The 24,623-nt window shown below is 26.0% G+C and overlaps 1 protein-coding gene across 1 annotated transcript in view; it reads left to right on the forward strand.

Moving 5' to 3' along the window:
- The first annotated feature begins 1,691 nt into the window (after nucleotides 1–1,691).
- The window catches only part of LOC132922794 (short neuropeptide F), a 65,133-nt gene continuing 42,201 nt past the window's right edge, over nucleotides 1,692–24,623 (forward strand). Inside the window, exon 1 of the mRNA XM_060986499.1 lies at nucleotides 1,692–1,850. The gene's annotated coding sequence lies outside the window, so the exon portion shown is untranslated. The remainder of the gene's footprint in view (nucleotides 1,851–24,623) is intronic.

Consider the following 24,623-nt stretch of genomic DNA (forward strand, 5'->3'; position numbering starts at 1 on the left):
TTGGTTTACCAGTAAATATTATTATTACAAATTGTCTTAAAAAAGTTACTCGATTAATTATAATATTATTTTTATCACGAATTGATATTCATCACGAGGCATCTGCATTTGATCTTACTGAAATATAAATACTGTAAATAATGAGTTAATTAACAACAATAAATATGGGTAGAAAAAGTGAAGTAGATCTTTTAGTAATTAGATAAAGTGTAGCAGGTGTTAAATATTTAGAAAATTCCATGAAATTCGATTTAAGTATAATAACTTGGTATAGGTACCAACTTGAATACTTAATTTTAAATTATTTAATACATGATTATACTGAAGTATTAATAAAAAAAAAGCTTTATAATATAATTGGGATTGTGACGATTGTGTAGAGAATAAAAAAAAAATAAGTTATTCAACTTAAATATAATTAATTAATTCGATTATCATCAAATTAATTTAACCCCTCAAATAATTTTGTATCTAAATTAATTAATTTAATAATAATGTATGAGTTATAACTTATAAACGTTTTTTATGCTTCTGCGTTGCAATAATTATTATACAATATACATATTTATAGCTTTATACAATTTTAATTTATAACATTAGAAATACAAATGTTACTATTTGAATTTTAGTGACATTGAGGATATGAAACGAATAAATTATATTTTTTTACTGTGTATACTATTGAAGGGTACGAAAAGTATTCCATAAATTCTAAGTATTTATAATACAGATTGTAAATTTAGCCAATATTCATTCATTGTTTTTCTCAGTAATTTAATTAAGCGTATAGAAAAACTAAACCGATAATTTGCAAAAAGTATTAAAGATATCTCAGCATTTGTGGTTTTGATGATTTTTTATACCCAGATAGTTTTCAAAATTGCATAATATCATTGCTTTCAAACGTTAAATAATAATATACTTCTTTTTTACTACGCCATGGTAGGAGCACCGAGCTAGTCCAATACTTGATATCTGTGTAAACTATCTTATACGGTGAGTAAAATTTTAAATTAATATTAAACTAATAACTGTGACACCTTAATCACTAATATCGATACTATTTTATTAATTTTAAATTTAATTAAATGTATTCTATAATTGTATAAGAATAAAAAATACTTAGAATCATTGAAAGTAGGTCTACACATATGTTTCAATGTTTAATATTTACACACACGTACAAAAAATGTACACAACGTTAAAATAATGAGTTATCATAACGATTATTATAGTACCGTAGTTATAAACCATAATATAGTGTAATATTATACTATGATACCCCTATAGTATCACATTATATAAAGAACCCATGAAAATCTATTTATCAAAAAAAAACAATCTCCTTCATTTTTTTCTACCGTACTACCGTAGTTCTAAGACGTACACTATTGTTTATTTAATTTACATTTTTGATACATTCGATAAATGTGTACTTAAGTGTCATTAGACATTCTATAAATTTGATGTGGCTTATAATATTATATAATTGATAACATGATAGTACTACATAGTATAGTACACTGTAGTCGTTATCATATAATATAACTATTTAAATAAATTGACGTGGGCAGATAAAAAAAAAAATGTCTCATGGTTTTTAGATCTCGAAAACATTCATGACCGACTGTCGACGCGTCGGCGTGGGCGGCACCTGCTACAGGACTGGCACGCAGGACCGATACGCTTTTTGGCCGTCCCTGGTGCCAACCGACTCGGTATATAAGTGCGTGTGTAACGGCGATCGGGCGGACCTCCACCGGTATTATAATATTGTATCATTCCACTCCTGCCGATCGCGACGATCATCGCACGACCACGTCTAAGTCTCTGTATCAACAGTAAGCCAGGTAAGAAATATTTTACGTTATTTTTGTCCCAGCGTTTTCATTTTTATATTTTAGTTTTCCAAATGTTTTTATAAACATATTTTTTTACGCCATTTCTATGATGGATGCTTATTGCTTAATAATATCCAAAGACACGTGACGAGTTCCGTTTCAATGATATTCCGCCAAGGGAATGCATGCACACGGTTTTCCTTTAATGCTGCCGGAACCAGCTATTTATTAAGAGGCATAAATACAGTCAACATTTGGTTACATGATACAGTGGCCATACAATAAACCGTATTGAAAAATAAAATAAAAATCAAATCCATTTAAATGATTAAAAATAACTTAACATAAAAATGATTACGCTTTGTAAAACTGACAAATTTTAATTTTTTTTTTTTTTTTGAAAGAAAAAAAATTATTTAGGTAAAATTGAATTAATTTTAAATTATTAGTATAGAAAAATATACTTAAGAGCACTAAAAAATATATTTATATAAAAATTGTATAAAAACTAATTTTAACTTCTAAAATTAGTATTTAAAATCTGAGTTCAATTCAATCTAGCATAATCTTTATTTTTCAAAAAAAAAAAAAAAAAAATAGAATACAATTTTAGTTGGCTATCCGTATAGCGTAGGATCTGACGTCTTTGGTCCTTAAATATATTATATTATACTAAGAATAAATCGTAATGAATAAAATAAATTCTGGAATGCGCATTTTCGTTGCCACATAAAGTGAGTTTTGTACGTAAACGTCGAAATCATATTTCCAAAAACTGAGTATATTTTATGTTAGCATTACTTTGACATTTTTCCATTTTTTAAGTATGTCGGTATTAAGTTAAATTATAACTACCAAAACTATATTATAATTAAATATTGTTTTGCGCTTATTGTGCTATTTTAAAATTATTATTCGAATTAGTCTTGTCGAATTAATGCAATTAAAGTTTTGTTAAATTTTAGTTGATCTTTCTGTTTTATGAAATCAGATATAAACTTAATTTCATTAGAAAACCATTAGCATATATTAGCTAAATATTATATATAATAAATACAAATTTTTATTTGTAAAAAGTATTGGTAATTTATATATTAATGTACTATATATATATATTTAATACATATAATTTTGTATGTTTTATGTATTAATAATTAAGTTTTAAAAAAAAATAATTAATTAATTTAGTATAAGTGACACTATAAAGAAATAAGAAACAAAATCTGATTTTTATTTAGGTATAATAAAGCACAACTAAATTTTAATTAAATTGTAATGTTTATGTATTCAAGTTTTCATTCCAAAATCAGAAAAATATCTATAAATTAAACCATTTAATTCGAAAAAAAAACATTTATGCTTAGTATAAGATTTAAAAACATTTGCTTGAATTATTTAAAAAAAAAAAATGATACGATGAATAAAGAAAAAACAACTTTATTCTTAGCTTTAGTACCTATTAAATTTTATTTAATCAGATTCTATTAAAATAAATAGAGTATAGCACAAAATAATAAATTTAATTTTTAACAAAAGAAAAGTGAACAGTGTACGTTTATATTATAATTACAACAGTGCTTCTATAACATACAACATTACAAATATTTTCGTAAAAAATAATCAGGTACAATATGTATATCTCTCAACATAATATATTATCATAAAACATCAATTAGAAATTAAAATACAAAGAGTTGTCAGTTTGTTTAAAATATTGAAGTTACAGTTTTACAATTTGTTTTTAATATTAGTAATTAGTAAATAAGCGTAGAATAACCATTACTTTATACTTTATAAAAAAAAGTTTTATTGTGTTATTCTGAAATTTTTGCTATATTATGTATACAATTTGCACCATTTATACAATTAAATTAATATTACAAGACTTACATTTAAATTATTAGTATGTACAATGTACATTGTTCACGTTGACACTGGTGATGAGGCGTACTGAAACTTCAAAATATATTATAATATAACGTTTTCTTCTTGAATAGATTAATTAATTTATGGTAAGCATTACAAGTTCAGCAGTTATTGTAATACTTACATCTTGTGTTAAAAATAGTAAAATGTTAATTATATAATTGCTATTAAAAAATACACAAGCAAATAATAAATGTACAATGAAAAAAATCCAGTACAACTTTTAAAGTATTTAGTATGTTATCTATGTTTAACTTAGAGAATTTCGTAAAGTTAACTTATGGTTACCTAATAATTAATAATTAATAGTAAAAATGGTAGTATTCCTCTAAGAATAAATAATATTAAGGATTTAAAAATTATTAATTAATTTACTTCTTATTTATTCTTGTGCAGATTAAAATTTTGCTTAAAAATTGATTTTAATTAATATTTTAATATCATTATTATCAATTGAATAAATTAATGATAATAATTAAGTTTATTAATTTTAGATACTTAAATATAACCTAAACTAACTTAAATTAAGTTTGCAAGCCCGTAATATTTTTTAACATGGTGACCTATTAGGTTAAATATTTGTATTAATGGAAACTCTTATTTTTAGTTTTGGATTTAAATATAAATATTGAAATGAAAGTGTCGATACGGTACGTCCATGACAAATATTAGCTATATTAATTAAAATAGTTAATTATATTATATTAATATCTATTGTTATTTTATATTTTAAAGTATTGAAATATTACAAAAAAACTCTCTTAGTATTAAAATATATTCTATCTCTTAAACTTTAAATGATTATAAAGTTGTAAATAATAGATTTTTAATTGTATCTGGTAGTACTTATACCAATATTTTTCTAAATAATTAGAAATTAGGGATTCTATTTAAAAAGCATAAAAAATTAAAGGCATTGATGAAAAAAAGTAAAATTTATAGCATAAACATAAGAACTTCAAATTATTTTTTAATCATATTATATACATTGATTATTGTTCATTTAAAATATATCTAACAAATGTTATATGGCTTAATATTATGTCATATTTTTATTTTTGAAATAGAAAAAGTTTTGACGAAGAAACAAATTTATAGCCAGTATTCATTTTTCAAAATCTGTTTAAATACTTATATCTGACATTTTTAAAATTTATTTAGTTATTTTTTTTTTTCATTTACCGTGTATAATTACGAAATAATAATAGAATATTTCAAAAAATAGATTTCCTAGTACATTTATATAATATATATTTACTGAATTTGAAAAATCTGTCTTATTGTAGAACTATAACGCCTATTCACTGGTTTGTGCTTTGTGGTACATACATCATATTTTAACAGCATATTTTCCTGGTTTAATGTTTTAGATAAAAACTTCAAAGAATTTTCTGGTAACGTCATTTTCATACTTAAATTGTGATAGAATAACAATTAAAAATGTATAATGTACAGTGATTTTAATTAACCAAGCGCATTCTATTCTAAAACTTCTTTTCCTAATATTATAATAAAATAAATTCTAGTACTATTTTACTTATTGTTTTTATAATTTGTTCGTGTATTAAATATAAATAAACCATACACCTTTATAAATATAGATATTTAAAGACTATATTCTAAATATCTTGTACTAGTTATACTATTTAAACGTCGTTTCATTAATACAAACGTTTATTTTTTATAAAACGTTCAATTAGGTAGGTCGGCACGTCTCGGAAAACTATACGACGGCGATGCTCAACACGTTAAAATATTTTTGCAGCCAGTCAAACGAGAACAGGATACGGCTGTATTATAGGGGTCTCATCCATCACCGTTAAGGCATTTTTCTAAAGTCGATCTCGAACTGCTTTTTTGTTCGTCTAGCGGATTTGTAGGTACCTCTCGTTATTTATATACAACCACGCCGTGACTGTTGCGGTTCCATATAATACGTATTATTATTATTAATTTCTCTAGACATAATACATTGTAAAACCATAGTGCACGGAGGGTTAACAGAATTACTGACTAGTGACTACTACGGTATCCATAAGATAACATTTCCTGTGTTGTATCATAACATATTATATCCGTATCGTTCACGTATTCGAATTTTCATTTACTTCAAACTCTGATGGATATAATATAATAGATAATATTATATTGATTAACGCTTTTTAAATTATTGATGAAACCAATAATCATAAATTTATTCTTATATATTCTCTTACTGTACATGCATAATATACAAAATATTTAAGACATTGTCTATTTACTGTTAAGATCAATTATATTGAATTCGAAAATCAATTTTTAATTGAGCTCATATTGAAAATAGTCAATAGTTATAGGTAATACTTATAGCAAACAGTAACTATACGCGTGATTACTTTTTTATTTTGGTTTTTCTTTGATCATTTCGAAATTGATATACCGTTTAAATCATTATTTTCATAAATAACCAATAATTTAGAGATACGTGCTACATTATTTGTTTTGATTTTGTTTACAGCCTCGAGAAAGAGTTTTGTGGGCCCCCTCCTACCAATAAATAAAATAACGCATATTTTATCGAGTCATATTTCTTCGATCTATTTTGCGGAATACAAAATGGCTTTCAAAATCTCTCGCTTCAAATCTCGAGTGCCCTATCCGGGGTAGTAACTGTGTATACCTATAGGTGTATTTTATTCCCGAAATATTTCACTAATATACAGATATACGTTATACGTATACATATCGCATTTACATAATAATATTATTATTTAGACACCTATACGTTTACTAGTCGTAAAATAAATGCATCCAATGGTAACTTGTGGGTTGACAAAACACTCTATCAAAAACATCTGTCGTCGGTCGTGTGGATACCATCGGTTATCTTGTCATATATGTCTATCACTCTATTAATTCCGAATTGAGCCACACAGGGGTTGTGGTCCGTACGACCGCGTGCACACGACGCTCGTCGGGATCCATCGAATTTCCGTTCTGTATAAATAATTTGTTTTCGTTTTTAGGGCAGTGGATGTCGTAAAATATAGGGTGAATAAATTTTACTAAAAATTATAGGTAAAAGTAGCTCATACGTAAGTTCCTATACTAAAAAAATACACCAATATATATGTAAGTTTTTACAGGAATAAAATAATTCAAATTAAATTACTTCATATGAAATGTATAATTTATGTACATCCAAAAATATATTATTTACAAAATGCTAATACTAAGAATAATTTCCTCCTCATTTTACAAAAACTCGACAACAAAGTCTAACAATGCCTAAATGCTGTTGTGATGAAATTGTGTTTTTTTTTGGTGTTCTATGAAAAACGTCTTTAATTTAATTTTTAACAATCTGTAATGAATATAAAAAAAATGGATTGTTTGTACTATTTCGATATTATAGGTAAAAAGTAATAAGTAATAAATGTTAGTCTGAATTTTAGATAGCGTTGAAATTTTTAGTGTAATTTTGTCTTATACAATTAAACTGTTTTGTAATGTCTAATTTAATTTCCGTATATCTATTTTTGATTTTTGGTCATGTAGGAACTGATGTACTGGAGTTTTTTTTTTCCTGTAGGAACTTGCATATTATACATTACCGTCTATCTACTATATTTGTATGGACAGTTAAAAGCGTACAGTTATCAATTTATCATACATCAACGGTTACTTTGACCAAATTTGGTCGCGATCGTCAACGGAAGTCGGAACGACACCGCGTCGCCAGACACACTTCACTGTAAAATATATAATAATATATAATATGTACAGAATACGACCAGTTTTTCGCATCCGCGTTCTACTTTACTGCTTCCGCCGTATCGCGCGATTTTTCCACTATCTAGAACATGCACGTATATTGTATAAAATGCGCATAAAAAAATGTAACTGCGATGATGACGTTCACGTATGCATTATGGTATGTATCTATATATAATAAATAATATTATTATATTATTATATAGATATCTACATCGAGTGCGCGCAACACATATATTTTCAAAAACGATTTACTGGGCCAGAGAATACATTTCGATAAACCTTTTATACTTCATGATGTGTCTTTTGAATTCGGGATTGGTCAACAAATTTGTGTTTGTGTGTTTTTGTGTTGATTTTATTTTTCTCTTATAAATTATCCATACTATAACAGTTCGTATAACTCTAATAGATAACGTCAATTCTGCTCGATTGCAGTCAGATTTCGTTAAAGATCCGGACACGCGCAAGGTTTTTGACAGAAAACTAATTTTTAACAATATTATAATAATAGCACGTTTATTGTATTAATAACTTTTTCGTGAAATTTGCTCTTAACCACATTATACCTTGTATAATTCGATTATAGCTTTTTGCAACTATTGATTCTCTATTACAGAGGTTCCCAACCTATTTATTACAGCACACTTAGTCATTTTCTAAAAATCCTGAAGTATCCTAGCCCTATGGCTTATAGATTAAAATTATATTTCAAATAATTTCACAGCACTTTAAATAAATTTCGCGGCACCCTGATTGGGAATTTTTGCTCTATTAGCATTTAGAATAATGACGAATTTTAATTGGTCATAATAGTTATCATTTAATGTGATTCCATCTGGGCTTCCAATATCTTTACGCTGCACTGTCTAGAATGATTAATTTAACTAATGAAAGCCTCCAATACAATTTAATTCAAAATTCACTCTCTTGTGTAGGATTACAAATTCGTAGTAAGTATCTGACAAAATACCAATATTACCGATGCGTAAATATATACAAAATACATTTCCAATATCCCGTAAGCAGCTTAACTCGTGAATCGTGGATTTATCACTGTTAGTGAGCCAACCACTAAACATAAAGGACATATTAAATATTTGCAAACAGAAACAGTGGATTAAAAAAAATAATAATAACACATTTAACGTGATTTAAAAGTAGTAGAAAGAGATTTGTGTTTCAAATTACAACGAGTGTTTATCTACAAAAAAATAACTTATGGATGTTTTATCATTTTCCGATTTATCATTATCGATTTCCGTCATCATCAAATGTATCTACCTATAACTGTATTGATAAACGGGTACTCGATCTGACATCATTACTTGTGTGTGTTGCCTTAAAATGGATTAATAAAATCAAACTTGTTTAAAACTACTTAGTTTTATAACTGCATCGTAACCACAATTTATTTACAAAAATAAAATTGTACATGTAATCATTTTATGATGAATGTAGAGGTACACGTAATATAAGCCATGCTATTATATGATTATAATATTTAAATTTTAAATAAACTAAAAAATAATTATTATTCTTTTCATACATTATCTTCCGTATTATTTGTTACGTAGTTACATTAATTATTTTGACATTTTTTTGTCAGCTACAGTATACAATATTGTTAGCTCCAGTTATTATGCTCAAAATAGGATGAATTTACAAGGTTGTAAATTTGTAAACATTGAATACATTTTTTTTTTTTTAAAGGTTGTGTGTGATTGCGACTGTAATAAAGGATTTCATTCCGACACCGATTTCTGACAGCGAAACGCACCGTTGTTATATTTTGACTTTTTTCTCTCCTTATCTATACAGTGTTAGATGTACCTTCTATGGTGGTTCTAGTTGTGTATATAAAACGTCAGTTTTGTGACAAACTAATCGTGATGGCCGTTCTCTGAGTAAATTTGAATATATTGATAAACTTTCATAACAGTAATATTATAATTGAACTAAAACAATGTAACTACAGAATTAAATTATTTTTAAAAATAAAAAAATAAACTTAAAATATTGTTTGTACATCGAAGTATATTTGTAGTATTTGTACAACAATCTGTTTATTCGATTTAAAATATATCGTATTTCAAAAGTAATGTAAATAAGTATAAAAATGTAGTCAAAATATGAGAGAAATTTTAAACTTTTATGACAGTAATTTTTGAGATTTTTTGAATTAAGTTAGAAACGTACTTTTAAACTTATATTAAATGTCCGGTCTTAAAATTTAAAATGAACTATTTTAGAAATCAAAAATGTCAACATCCAAAATGTCTTTTAATTGCCCAAAATTGTATTATTGTTAGTAAATTATTAATTTAGAATCACGAAAAAATAACAAAACTTAAAATTATTTAGTTTAATAAATATACATGTAATGTTTTGATAGTCTTCTGATGAAAAAATGTTAGTTAAAAAATAATACTATTATTCATGGGAAATTTTATTTTACTAAAGGCGATTTATATCAAATTTATCTAGATAATAAAATTATTTATCTAAATAGAAATAATTGTTGAGTATTTTTTTATCTAGAAAAGTGAAATCTTTGTAAGCATTTTTTTTTATTTATTAAAAAAAGATATTTGTTACTAGATTGCAAATCATGATTATTACTTATGGAAATAATGTAGGTACCTATCTATAGTATTATGGCCATATAGAGATATTCTGTGTTACTATTCATAATTCATGTGATTAATGTACATATAAAATCTAATCGTGCAATTGTTTTAATATAATATTTATACATTCAGAAGGTCAAAATAAGATATTTATACGGATTAAACAGTTTATTAATATGGAATGAAATTAAATTTAATAAAATGTATAAAATATTTGCTTATCATAGAATTGTAAATAACATACATGTATTATATTACTTGAAATTCATAAAAACGAGTTATTTTTTAAATAATAGTTTTTAATAAACCATGTAGGTTACATCCTTTAGTTGTAGTTATTAAAAAAGTAAAAAACATTTTATTACTTTATATTTTTAAATTAAATTTGAAATGTTTGTGAGTGTCTAGAGTTAAACATTTCTTTATTTAGATATTTAATTGATTGTTAATAGAAAACGTCTACCGTATGTAAAACGCATTACGAAATGCGTAATACACTGACACACTGTAAACAGAAAATACAACCTACTCTTTTCAACAGTACCTAAACCATCTGTAGTCTATACCATCTCTAAAAGAGTGTGTATCTACATGATAGTGTCACGTCTTTAAATAATATTTGAAACTAAAATATACAGATAGAAATAATAAGACATCGACGACTCGCGATAAAAAGTGATGAATTGTTGAAGAAAGCACACGACAAGTGCTGCATTCACAGGCGATATTGACACGGCATACATTATCGTTGACGATTTGAATGCAGTACATTAGTCAGTATTTGCCAAGTACGTATACCTATATATAATGTATAATCTATATATGTATACATAGAGCAAACGTACATATTATATGTTATACGCGGAGGGTGGTTTTTATTTTATTTTAAATACTGTATAGGTCTTACTAAATGTTGTATGACAAGCATTTTGGGGATCGCGTAAGAACCCATATAATAATAATTTTCAGTCACACGAAATTCGGAAGACTCCGTCATCCCGACGTACTTACAACAAACGTTTTTATTTCATTGAACGTCGTAATAATATTTCTTACATTTGCAAGTATGAAGTAGTGCAGATATCGTCATAAAAATATACATTATAATAATTGTTTGTGTGACTTAACAGACCGTATTATAGAGCATTACAAAAGTATCAGATTTCGATAAAAAAAAAAAAAACGACTCCTCGAACATCAATGGTATTCGTTGGGCGAAAACGATCCGGCCATCTATACGGTCGTATTATGATGTGTTTCTGAGACCTGAGACTAAACGTGGCGATGAGAAATCTGATATAATATGTATATTAAAATCAAATTTATTTAAACATTTTATACTATTCTATGTAAATGTATACATTTCCTGTCATATTTTATGTAAAATATTATATTTTTTAACGACTTGTTTTTTGGGCGGGTACCGTTCTAGTCGTAGGTATAGCATGTTATATACATTTACGTAAGTACGTAACACGTCAAGCATTATAACGACCGGACGGGGGTTTTTTTTTTCTATAAACCTAATCGGCAAGAAATCCTAAATAGGATTAAAGAGTGGATCGGGAAAGTCCTGCGCTGTACACACATACATAACATTATACGTGCCCTATGAATATCATATTATATATAATGTATTGATATTATGGTTATTCGACGGACATGTATCGCTTAGCGCCCTTCCACGTCTCTGCATATCGTTAGTCGCCGTCGCCGCGGACAAAGTCGAAATTTTAATAACAATACTATACACAAAAGACACGCACAGACGCGAGAAATATGTATTCAACAGCCAATCCCATTTCGCCACCTCTCCGTCCATATAACAATTTAAATGTGACAATATTTTGGCGTATATAGAGCGTTTATTTCTATTGAAATCTCCGGCCGTTGGTTATTATACGCCCGATGAGATACGAGATTTATGTGCTCCAGTCCGACATATCCCATATCATATTATTATAACGCGTTTATTCGATTTCATGAATTTTATAAATCAGACCAGTTTAACTTCTCTGTTGACTTTTGAAACGAAAGAATAATACTAGAAAGCTTTATTTAAATATCTTTAGTTGTTTCCGAATTATAAGGAATCCACTCTCATTACTCTTAAAAATAAACACTAACATTTTTACTATTTATATTATGTTAAGACAACCAAAAGTCATCTGTTTAATGTGCAATAATTGTACTGCACAAGATTCTTAATTTGTTTTAGTTATTTATTATACATAATACATGATAGTACCAAGTTTTTTGACAACATTTAATACCGATACTGTTCTATTGCTATATTTTCGCGAATAGCCAAAAGTTTTCTGAACTTCTAAAATAATTACTATAATTACAGTAAAATGTTTGGTTATGGCAAATAGATTAGTATGTAAGTAGATTTATAGAATTCGTGAAATCGTGCTCAGTGTTGATGGGGAAAATAACAATAAAAAATTCTATAGTACTTACTGGAGTATAGTCAGTATAGATAAAAAAATAGTATCTTATAATATACTAGGTAATAATAGGTAGTTCATACAAATTTAAATTAATAAACCATAAAAAATTCATACTGGTTTTTAGATATTGTTTATTTGAATATATTGTTATTATTTTATTGTAAAGATTCATATGATTTATAATTTAGCTGCATATATTTATTGTGACTTGTGTTGACTAGTCAGATGTTGGTCATTTGTGTGAGAGATAATATTTGAGTACGAACAAAATTGCTGGGTACATATAAAATACTAAACACATCAATGGGCACATTTTATTTGACGTATCTTTTCAAAATCAAAAGTCAAAACTGTTCCAGTATTTGAATGTAATTTATGTTTATTATAATTTAATGTGGGTTTATAATATTATGTAGGAATTTCATTATCTTCTATTCAAGTTTTCTCTTATTTGAAACCCAATCGATTACTATGTAGGTATCTATTCATTATACAATTCATAGCATTCATCTTATTACTGTGGGTTTATAGAAAACTCTCATGTGTTCACAAAATCAAGTTATTTGTGTTGTGATGTTACAAGATCGGTATAAAAGCATACAATTTACGATCATCTGAAACGTTATAATGTTATTTTGTTGACAATAATTGTAGAACGATAATGTATGTAGAACGAAATCATCAATTCATCTAATAATAAAATATTGAATTATAACATAATTAATCAAGATTTATAGCAGTTCAACTACTGAAAAAGTATTTGAACAAAATATTAATTTTAAAAATCTTAGCAAGGAAATTGTTTTATAATTATTGTATTATAACTTCCTATTAATTTAGCAATTATTAAAGTAGCCGAAAAGGTATACAGAATTATAATAATTAGGAAAAAAAGAATTCTTATTACCATACTTTTGAAGACTACAGAGACAGTCTGTGAAAGACTACTGCAAATATTTTTTTTTATTATATGTTAGTAAGTTGATAAATATAATATTACTACAGTGCAAAGTCGTACTATTCACTTATATTGTCTTCTAATGAACTTCGTAAAAACAATTTCTTTTTTTTAATGAGTACAGGGAGAACGAGTTCAAATAAATATTGCATATATGTTTTCAAGCAAAGGTAGAACACATCGTATACAAATATTCGATTAATATAATAACAATATTATTTTTAGCCAGAACAACGTTTTAGTGTGTTGTACCTACCTACTTATTTATTTTTTACATTTGATATATGTATATATAATATTTTTATTGGCCGGGTAGTATAAAAGACTTTGTTTTGACTTCCACATATATTTTAAAATCAATGTTTTAATAAAAGAAATATATATCGCAGAAGTGTTCAAAACTATGAAATTTAATCTCTAGTCATCAGAAATCAGGATAGTGTTACATCGATATACAATAATTTTCCAATCCGAATCAGTGTAGGCCTTAATATTATTAAATTAGTACATAATATTACATACTTGACCATCGCGCATAATATGTATGATGTATAAATGTCAATGATAATAAATTATAATGGACTAATACGATCTTTGATTTATTTCTTAAAATTAAACCTCTAAAATCATTTGGTCATTAGTTATATATATATATATATATAAAACGTATTTCATTCTAAAAATATTTCTTGTAAAATTCACGTGTTATAAAATTGTGATTCTTAACTGATAAACATTCCAACAACAAAACAGTAACATATAAATAGTTAAAATAAATTATTTAGGTCAAACAAAATTATGTATACAGTTTGTAAATATGTAAAAATTGTTTTCGTATCTATATACATTATACATGTATGTATATAAATATTTTTTATTATTGATATTATAGGCACGTATAATTATTATTGTTTTCATCATCCTCACGTTTTTCATGTTTGTGAAAAGTTAGCATTATAGTTAATTGATATAATTCCTTATTAATTGTTCAAAAATAATATTGAGTAAATACTAAAAATCGTTGTCAATCAAAATATAAGATGCTCGAGTGTCACTGAATAATAATAAAAAGTATCACCTATTGGCTATGGGTCATTCAATAAGTATTATCGAAATGGAATAATTTAACATACTAGTATACTCAATATAATATGGATATTTTATAATAGGTATGTATGTATAATACGTATTACGTATAACCCATATTATTATGGTAATACCTAACATATTCAATAATATTAATAATAATATCACCTGTTATAATAGCAAGATTTTTGAACACACTACCCAGCTTCTTATAATATATTTATATATTGTATATACATAGTTGTATAATATATTATATAAATATACAGATTGGTTATTTTTTATGAACTTATTGAATATCTCATCAAATTGTATTTATATTTTGCACAAGTCTTAGTGATATAGTAATTCAGCTCTTATAGTGGTGCTCGTATAATTTAAATTTGGAATTTTCAAATGCTAACTTTTTAATGTGATATCGATATACGACACACTTTTTATCAAGTATTAAAACTTTTTTATTTTTATTTTTTTTAAATTGCATATTAATATGTGTTGAAGCTTGTTTTGTGTCTCAAGTGTAGGTATACTACAATACACTATTATACATAATTTATTATCATTCTACAATTTATCATCATGCGTATACCTATATATGACATTCTCACGTGTTCTTTTTGCACGTAGTCGAAGAGGAATTATTCGAGAATGATATTATGCCCGGGATACGGGTAAGCGCTTTTAAAAGATGGTGGTGTACGTCCGGATGGGTTTAAAAATGCCAAAATATATTTAACAAACAAAAAATAATACTATTAGAAATGTTTGAACAACTGTGTATGTACGAGTTTGCTTTATTCAGATCGAATCATCACCGCAATAAAACTCATCGCCGTAGTGGCCACTCGTTAATATATATTATGTAATAATAATATACATGTGTAATAAATGTTTATAATCCCAACGTCGTGGACGTCGTCGTCGACACATGATTTCACGAACCAAAACCATGTTTGGTGGCGAAGTCACGTTGATAGTATGGCACACACACGCATATAATACATAATATATAATTATAATAACAATAATATATTATATTATATCATAATATACAGTCGCTTCACAAAGCCGTCAAGTCTATTACACCAATTTTTAGGTACGTAAGCCATTTATATGTTATGCTTAAATAATAAGCACAGACACAGTTCATGATAATGTTTTGTGTAGACGTTACGTTTGACCTAACGCCCGGGAAAGTGTTCGAAACAGACAAGACGCAGAAGTCTTAAAATACCAATGGTATGTGGGATTTTTCAATTTCGTAGGTAACCATACAACGACACGTGAATGATATAACATCATAGTTTTTATTTGTCCGACTCTGATGTAGTACAATCAGTGGCGTCGTGAACTTTATTTTTCTATGAAGCAGCTATATTATATTTAAAAAAGTACTCACCCACCAATTTTTCCCGTGCTAATGTGAAGGGATAACCTACACGCAATACATAAATATACAACACTTATTTGTAAATTATAAATTAGTCTGGAATCATCAAGATAACCAATCCCACTTTTACATGAAACTATTGCTACATAAAATAGCTATTCACCCCGCTACTGAGTAAAATACACGAATACACGAGTCGGAGGGACACAGCTTTAATATTATTGATTTGGCTAATTATTATGTTCCAGGTTATTAGAAATCATATAGGATAATTCACGGACGTTATAGTATTTACGCATATCGGTATACCGTATTAACCCAATATTCGAATTAATTAAATTAACTCATATTGCGTTTGAAATTATTTTTAATATGATTTATTGTTTTATTCTATTCGGTATATTATAATATAATGCATCCAGAAGGTATCATCCACGCGTTATTGAATTGATATTGTATGTTATATATCTATATGATATTATACGACATTTGTTTGAATTTGGCATAGTTACCATGGTGTAGAAATACACATACATAATATAATTCACCTATTATTAATACCCATCGTATGCAACATTATATCTACGTATCATTTTCCAAGTTCAGTGTAATAATATAACAATATAGCCGTTATATTCCACATCGAATACAAAGCACATGCCTTGATTTGCATTTATAAAACTTTACTATACTTACACGAATTATAACCGAATTCGACGTCAATTAATTTCCCATTTGATAGTCACTATCATATAATTTTACTTACTATCAGATAGCGAATGAAATAATATGATTATTTGAGTAGATTGCAGTATATTAACTACTTTTTTACATATTGTTATGAGCATTTTAAATAACATAATTAAAGTTATAAATTGAATAATAACATCTATAATGACACCATTTATATTTTATATGTATTCTGTCGGTTAAGTGATTATGACTTATGAGTCAATAAAAAAATTATAGTATGGTATTTACTAAAAATAATAAAGAATTTTAATTCTATATAATTAATTTGTTATATTTTTTTAAGTAAAATGTATGCAGTGTGTATTTTATATACTATAAACTAAGATAAATAGACAATAAATTTAGTTTTTAATTTAATTAAATATATTTATTTTATTTTTAACAATAAATCATTTTAATTTATATGATCGTGATTCATGACATAAAGTCTACATATTACAACAAATTTAAAAATAATTGATTAAAAACTAAAAATTTGCTAAAAAGAAAATTATACCAATGACGAAATTGTATTATAAAAAATAACTAGTCAACATTTTAGTACCTTACTAAGAAAAATTATTTCTTTAGAATATATATAATGTATCAAATTATTCATATACTTTTAAATTATATAAAGTAGGAGTATAATATAACTAACAGTAGAATAGTAAACAGTATAATAAATAATTACAAATAACGAAAAAAATATTTAATTGTTATACAATTTTCAATTTCTATACTTTGTATGTAGTAAAAAATAGAAAGAGATTATTATTGACTTCGGTTTGTGGTTTTATGTTTGGAAAAAACAAATTTAATGTAGATTGATATCGTAAAATTAATCATAAATATATTATTGTTTAAAAGAATAAAATATCCCAGTTAAAATACGTCATACTATGGTAAGTTTACACAGATTTTGAATTATATTTTATTTTACACGAGAAACATTAACATTAATATTACAAGATAAATGGTGTTGGAATAAATTATTTTAATTCGTTATCCTTGCTGTTATAATATTAAATGTAACACTAAAATGAAACCGATGAATAACTATAAATTATTTGTTGTAATATGTTATTATAATAGTAGAATGATATTAAAATAAGGGAACGAAAATGTAATGATATAAATATTATAGGTAAATTATTGATTAATAAATACATAAATATTATACTACATGGTATTAATAATATATTTTCCATAAATTACGTAGCCTTTGTCATATTATTTTTTCAATTTTTTTGGATTATTTAACCTTTATTTTAATTTTTGTTGACATTGATCCAAGTATATAGATAGTATATAATATAAAATTATTTTAGAACCAAGATTAGGTAATTTAAGGCTCTTTTACAATAATATACTATAGACTATAGTGGAATATATTTTATTCACATACAAATTTTATACAAAACGATAGAATTACTTTCACATTGATTAAATTCCCCACGTTTAAATATTGTCATCTACAATATTTGAATAATTATATGAATTCACCATAATATATTATAAAGTATATTGTTACCGATATGTGTGTATAACTATACGTCTATCACGTCCTGACTCATATCTTTACTCGTGAACAATTTAGATTTTAAACGTTTCATGTATAAGCATATTGTTTAGTGTTTCTCAGTTTACCGTCACAACTTAAGTGTTTTCAACTACAAGGAAATCTTGGTAAATAATAGAGATAACTAATTTTGAGGCATTTGAGGAATAATAAAAATGAATACGTCTAAACTTTAGCTTAGACGCAAAATAACTATTACATACCTAGTCATACTAATACTGACTCTCAATCTTATTAATAATAATAATTTATCTACGTTAAACATTTTACCAAGTTATAAAACGTGTAAACCAGGGGTTTAAAATTAACAAGTGGTTTACTTTACAGTTTCGTGAACATTTAAGTTGTACATAACTAATAATAATAATCATATGTTTACATTATAATAATATTGTATTCTATAAATCAATCAAGTTAAAAATGTTATTACAACAATTTGAAAACATCGTGTTTAACTTAGTGACTAGTCACTGAAAAGGAGTAGCAAAATGAGTTATGTCTGCTATAATACAAACCGTCATCATTTTAACTCATGCAATACATTAACTTGACAGTGTCCTTGCGCTCCCCCGTCCCGTTCCTTTCATCCCTTTCTATCTGTTTCTTTAATCGGTACTATACACTAACTGAACTACCCGAGAGTATAAATATCCGCATAGTTTTTAATATAAAACGTGATGAAATTGCAGGACAATATGACTCTTCTCTCATTTCTGGTCAACGTGAAATATAACGTTTAGGTTGCTCCTAAAAAATTTCACAATCAGTTTTGACACTTGCTCATTACGTATTATACACACACGTATTATAGTTACATGCAGTCTTGTCTACTCTGTTTTTATGAAGTTCAATCATTAAAAAAATAAAAATAAAAAAATAAAATCACATCACATCCTTAGCAAGTTGTTTAAAATTTTAAAGCTATTATAAATAACATGATTTTATTTTACCAATTCAGGTAATTTAAACAATCCAGCAATTTATTTATAACTTAACGTAGATACAGCTTTTATAATTTTAATTTATATGCGCGTTACATGCGAGGCTAATATACACCATTCTATGTCATACACCTGTAATATTATCACTAGTATAATAATTAGTAATTACACTACAACTGAAAAAATAATTAAACAGAAAAAAATACATTCGATAGAATATTGAATACCTCTACCATATAACCACAATATATTATGTTGTATATTATTACAACTATGTGATTGATACGTTTTTACAAATTTATTATTTTTTATGTATCAGATTTAGTACACTGAATTTCATATTATATACACACCGCATACGCTATTTCTGTTTTACGTGTTATGGTTTATCGTGATGAGCATAAGGTGCAATTATATAATATTTAAGATACCATAATATTTTGTTGGATATTGATTCTCTTATATCGTGTCTTATTGTGTATTTATGTATTAAAATCACATCTCAAATTATTCTTTTATACAGTTTGCTTTACAACCGTTTGTATTATTTCGATCTTGCAAGTTATATACGAATGGGATCGGTTAAATTTTACATACGTCTCGTAAAAAACAAAAAAGTATACATTACCCATGTGATAGGTAACTCATTGTATTTTTATAACACCATTTTATAAATTATTCGATGAATAAATTTTGATCGAAAACCAGAAGGTATTTGTAAAACTACAGCAGAATGTGCAAGCGTTCATTTTAAAAATTTTCCATCTCTTCGATTTTAAATATTGTGAAATTATAATTTAAACTTGAACTTATAATAAAATAGTAACTTAATAAATTTTATAAAATAATAAAATACATAAAATAATATATTAAAATATCATAAATAAACGTTCAATTAATACTTTATTAGATATTTCATAAGTACAATAGTGAGTATGAACGTGTTGGAAATATGAAATAATTATAACAATAATAATATTATGACTATCTAGAAAATGGAAAATTCGTAGAGCAGTGAAATTTAGAGTTAACACGAAAAGACCACTTATCAATTGCATACGTAGAATATTAATATTTTTTGGTACATTATTAAAAAACTTGTGTAATTATCCGGTAAAATAAGTGTTAATATTTTATTTTCTAATTAAATAGGTAACATTTATCTATTAATTAATTAATATATTGTACATTTTTTTCTTGGTTCGAGATATTATGTACTCTATTTTTTATTAGATTAATCTAAATTCATAAACTAAAGTAAAATACAATTTATAATAATTTAGTCGATTTTTAATCACAATTTTTGTAGTAATTTGAATAGCAATTATCTAATTTCATTAATATTATAAATTATAAATAAAAAAAAATTTATTTTACAAGAAATATTTTAAATACCTTTAATATTATTCAAATATGTCCATTGACGAAAACTTGCTAATAAAATAATATCTTTCTCAGATAAAAAACTGATAGAACCATAAAGCCAAGAATGATTAATTTCTTTGATCTTGCTTTTTATTGAATTTTATTTCAATTGCATAATATTTTCAAGGCATGGATTGGTTTTAACTTCAAACATTTTTATTTTATTCATTGCTTTTAAATTAATATGTTCAATTCCATACAATAGAAATATTTAAATTTCCAATTTATTTAAATTAATTGTTTAATATTTAATGTTTTTATAAGATAAAGTTTTTTTTTTTATAAAGGTAGGGTTGTAGTAGGTGGAGAACTGTTTTTATATATAAAAAAATAAATCTTGGTTACTCTTTTGAATATGAGCTTAGGTTAGCTACAAAGTCTAAAACATATATTTTAAATTTAAATATAAATTACCTAATATAAATATTTATACAAATATAAGTTTAATTTTTTTTTCTAACACACCAGTTAAAAAAAAAGCTATAATTACACACGTGATCATTAAAACGCAGTTAAATATAAAATTAAAGATCTGATACATATTGACTTTTCTAAGCTATTATATTTATTGAAAAATATAAATAATGTCCGTTTATTATCTGTGTATAAAGTATAGTGTTATTATTATTATTATATTAACTAAATAATAATAAAACATAAAATAATAAGTTATAAAGAAATTAAATTGAAGTCATATTATAATATGCAAGACGCGTATGATTATATATCAGCAATGCGTCTAAGCGGACCTTGACTGACTCGAAACCGCGTTGAACAAAATATTTAAATTTATTGAATTATTACAATATTGAATATTTCAACAATACAACACCGTGATATCATACCCACAGACGTTGAAACTGAAGTCGACGATCGCGATAAAACTCAGTGCGATCATGAAACTTTTGTCTGTCTGAATGATTACGATTTATTTGAGGTAATCAAAAAAACGTTCAATTTTATTTTGTTGAAAATTAAAAATGTTCTCCCCCTCCCATTAAATGGGACGAAATTCCTATCAGTGGATAACATAAAAAAACAGCCAAACAGACACACGTCTAAGAGGAATTATATAGAAGGGACGTGTGCGATTGTACTTTGAGTGGTTTACGCTTGCACGGGGTGCAGTGCGGAATTGAAGCACTGAAAGTAGGAAATGTGCAACGCGGTCGCACTCGAAGGTAGAGCGGACATACGTGTAAGACACCGAGAGACGAGTGATCATAATATTATATTATTCGTGAATTACATTGGCGCGACAAAGGGGCCTCGACCGGGAGTGTATAGTGGCAGAGAGAGAGAGAGCAAGAGAGCGAGAGAGTCTTAGCGGTATAAAATACATTTAAAATTATCATCGAATTGACTGCAGCCGGTAGCCCGTATCCGAAAAAGCACCTGCTGCTGGATATAAAAAAAACTATTGCCGTTGCCGTTATGTCGTATATTACGTGTATATAATAATACATTTTTAACGCGGACGAGACATAGTCTGTGTGTCATAGTTCGTAAACCAAAAGCTTTACGCCAATCGTAACGGTGTAAACGATAATATTATGCTATTCAACAATACTACATTTACTATATTATTGTATTGTCGTGCAGAGGCGCCTCCTATTCGAACACGATAATAATAATAATAACAATAATAATATAAAACACACAAACACTCACACCGACAAGCATTTAAGTGTCGCGAGTTTGGATGAATACAGCCGGAAAGTTCGTTTTGATATTTTTCCTTGTACAATATTCGTCCGGGCACGCTTACGTTGCAATACAGTTTATATATAGCGGTGTGTGACATAATACACGGATATTGTAGTATACTCTTAAAGATACGAGCGATGCAATTGGTTTTAAAATGAAATAATAAAGTTCGAGCATATTATAGTGTGATTAAAAGTTATATTCGTAGACCTATATGCAACTTAATTACGATTCTCTCGTTTGAACGAAAAAGCATAAACGTAACTTTCAAAAAGTCGTGTGTTACAAATATTTTGAAACTATTGTAAATAATTAATTTATCAACCTTCCGAGTTACAAGAATTTCCCAAGCATAAGCATTATTATTAAAAAGAATAAAAAATAATTTAATGACTATTATAGGTATCCTGTGAAGCCTATTGATAGGTAAGTAATTTTATTGTTATCATTAATATCTTTGTTATTTTATATTTCTGTTCATTATATGAATCATGAAAACATTAAAACTGTAAATATTACGTTTCGATTAATATTTGCTTCTAAAATATTATATATTGAAATTTTGGGCGCACTTTTGTAAACGTTGAATACAATTTAATCCAGTTATAATGTTGGTCTTTTTAATATTCTTATTTTTCAATAATCTTTCAATGGAAGGTGGTTTGCATAATATTATATTTAGGTACTTCCTTTTCTAATAAAGCATGAAAGTTTTTGGGATAAAATTAATTTTTAAGATAGCACAACAGTTATAAATTATAATAATAATCGATAATATTTACATCGTTGTAATTTAATGTAAAAATAAGCGTCAAACTATTAGAATCTTCAATTTGCATAGGTATTTTTTAAACTACTGCACATATTAACACATACTATTAAATTAATCCTTAAGAAAATAAAAACTATTAATTAATAAGATTCATGTCTATTTTTCAATATTTTTATTATTTTAAATTTATTGACTATGAATCCGCTACAACGATATAAATAAAAATAACACCATCCGATCAATAAGCTTCGCAATTAAATAGACTCTCACAAATGCATTCGGTAACGCTACCTTGACGAACATATACATTTTATCACATAACTTCCTCGAAAAGTGTTAAGTCTGATGATTTATATGAAAACAAATCTATCAATAATTAAAATTAAATTGTCTTGTAAACACGAATATACAATTTAAACTCAATAAAATCCATAAATGTTTAAGCAATTTATCTCGATAGAAATTATATTAATATAAATGGCTTAATATATCTACCTACATTTTCAATTATTACACGTTAATGTTAAAAACTTAAATAGAACCCAATGTTTTATGCCTAACTAATATACAAACACCAGAGGATTTATAGATAAGCCTCTATTCATAGTCAGTTAAATTAAAAAATATACCGTTATTAATATTCTGAAAATTATTAATATGTATATTGTGCATCTATTTAAATCCTTAATAATGATTTGATAATCTAGTTATTGAATGGTTTAAAAGAGGAATGATTGAATTTTAGCTGTGTTATGGTGTAGGTAGATGATCAAAGTACAAGAAATAATATGCAACACGAGTAAATACATTTTATTATACAAGGCATTATTATTTCCAGGTAATAATATTATATAGTTTGTGAAGCATTTAATATCACAATAAATCAATAGAAATACAATATTAAATCTCTTTGAAATACGGTATAAATTAACTTATAATACGTTTATAATTCTATACAAACATTTTTGACTAAATATAACGTACAACTAAAAAAAAAAATTAATTTACTTACCATGTAAATTGATTAATATTGAGTTATTAATATTCTAGAGTATGCAAATTAAAATTATATTAAATTTCTAATCATATTCGATATTCCAACTATACGAAATTTAAAAATGCACGAACAAGATATGGTACATAGGATATTTCATATAGTTTGTATACAGTTATATACAGTTAATGATCCGTTACATGGACAAAAATAATAGTTTATTATTCGTTTAGCCGTTAAAAGCAAAACCATGCTTGTTGGTATTGGTACACCATACTTCAATAATTTGTTATTTACAAGGGCAGGGACAATAAAAACATTTTTGTTAAAAGCTACAACTACAAATTATGGAATCATATTATTAGTGTTATATTTCTATTCTATAAAACAATAGATTAGTTACACGAAAGGTCTAATTGTATATAATATGCAT

This window comes from Rhopalosiphum padi, chromosome 2 (assembly GCF_020882245.1).
Source record: "Rhopalosiphum padi isolate XX-2018 chromosome 2, ASM2088224v1, whole genome shotgun sequence".
Lineage (NCBI taxonomy): Eukaryota > Metazoa > Arthropoda > Insecta > Hemiptera > Aphididae > Rhopalosiphum > Rhopalosiphum padi.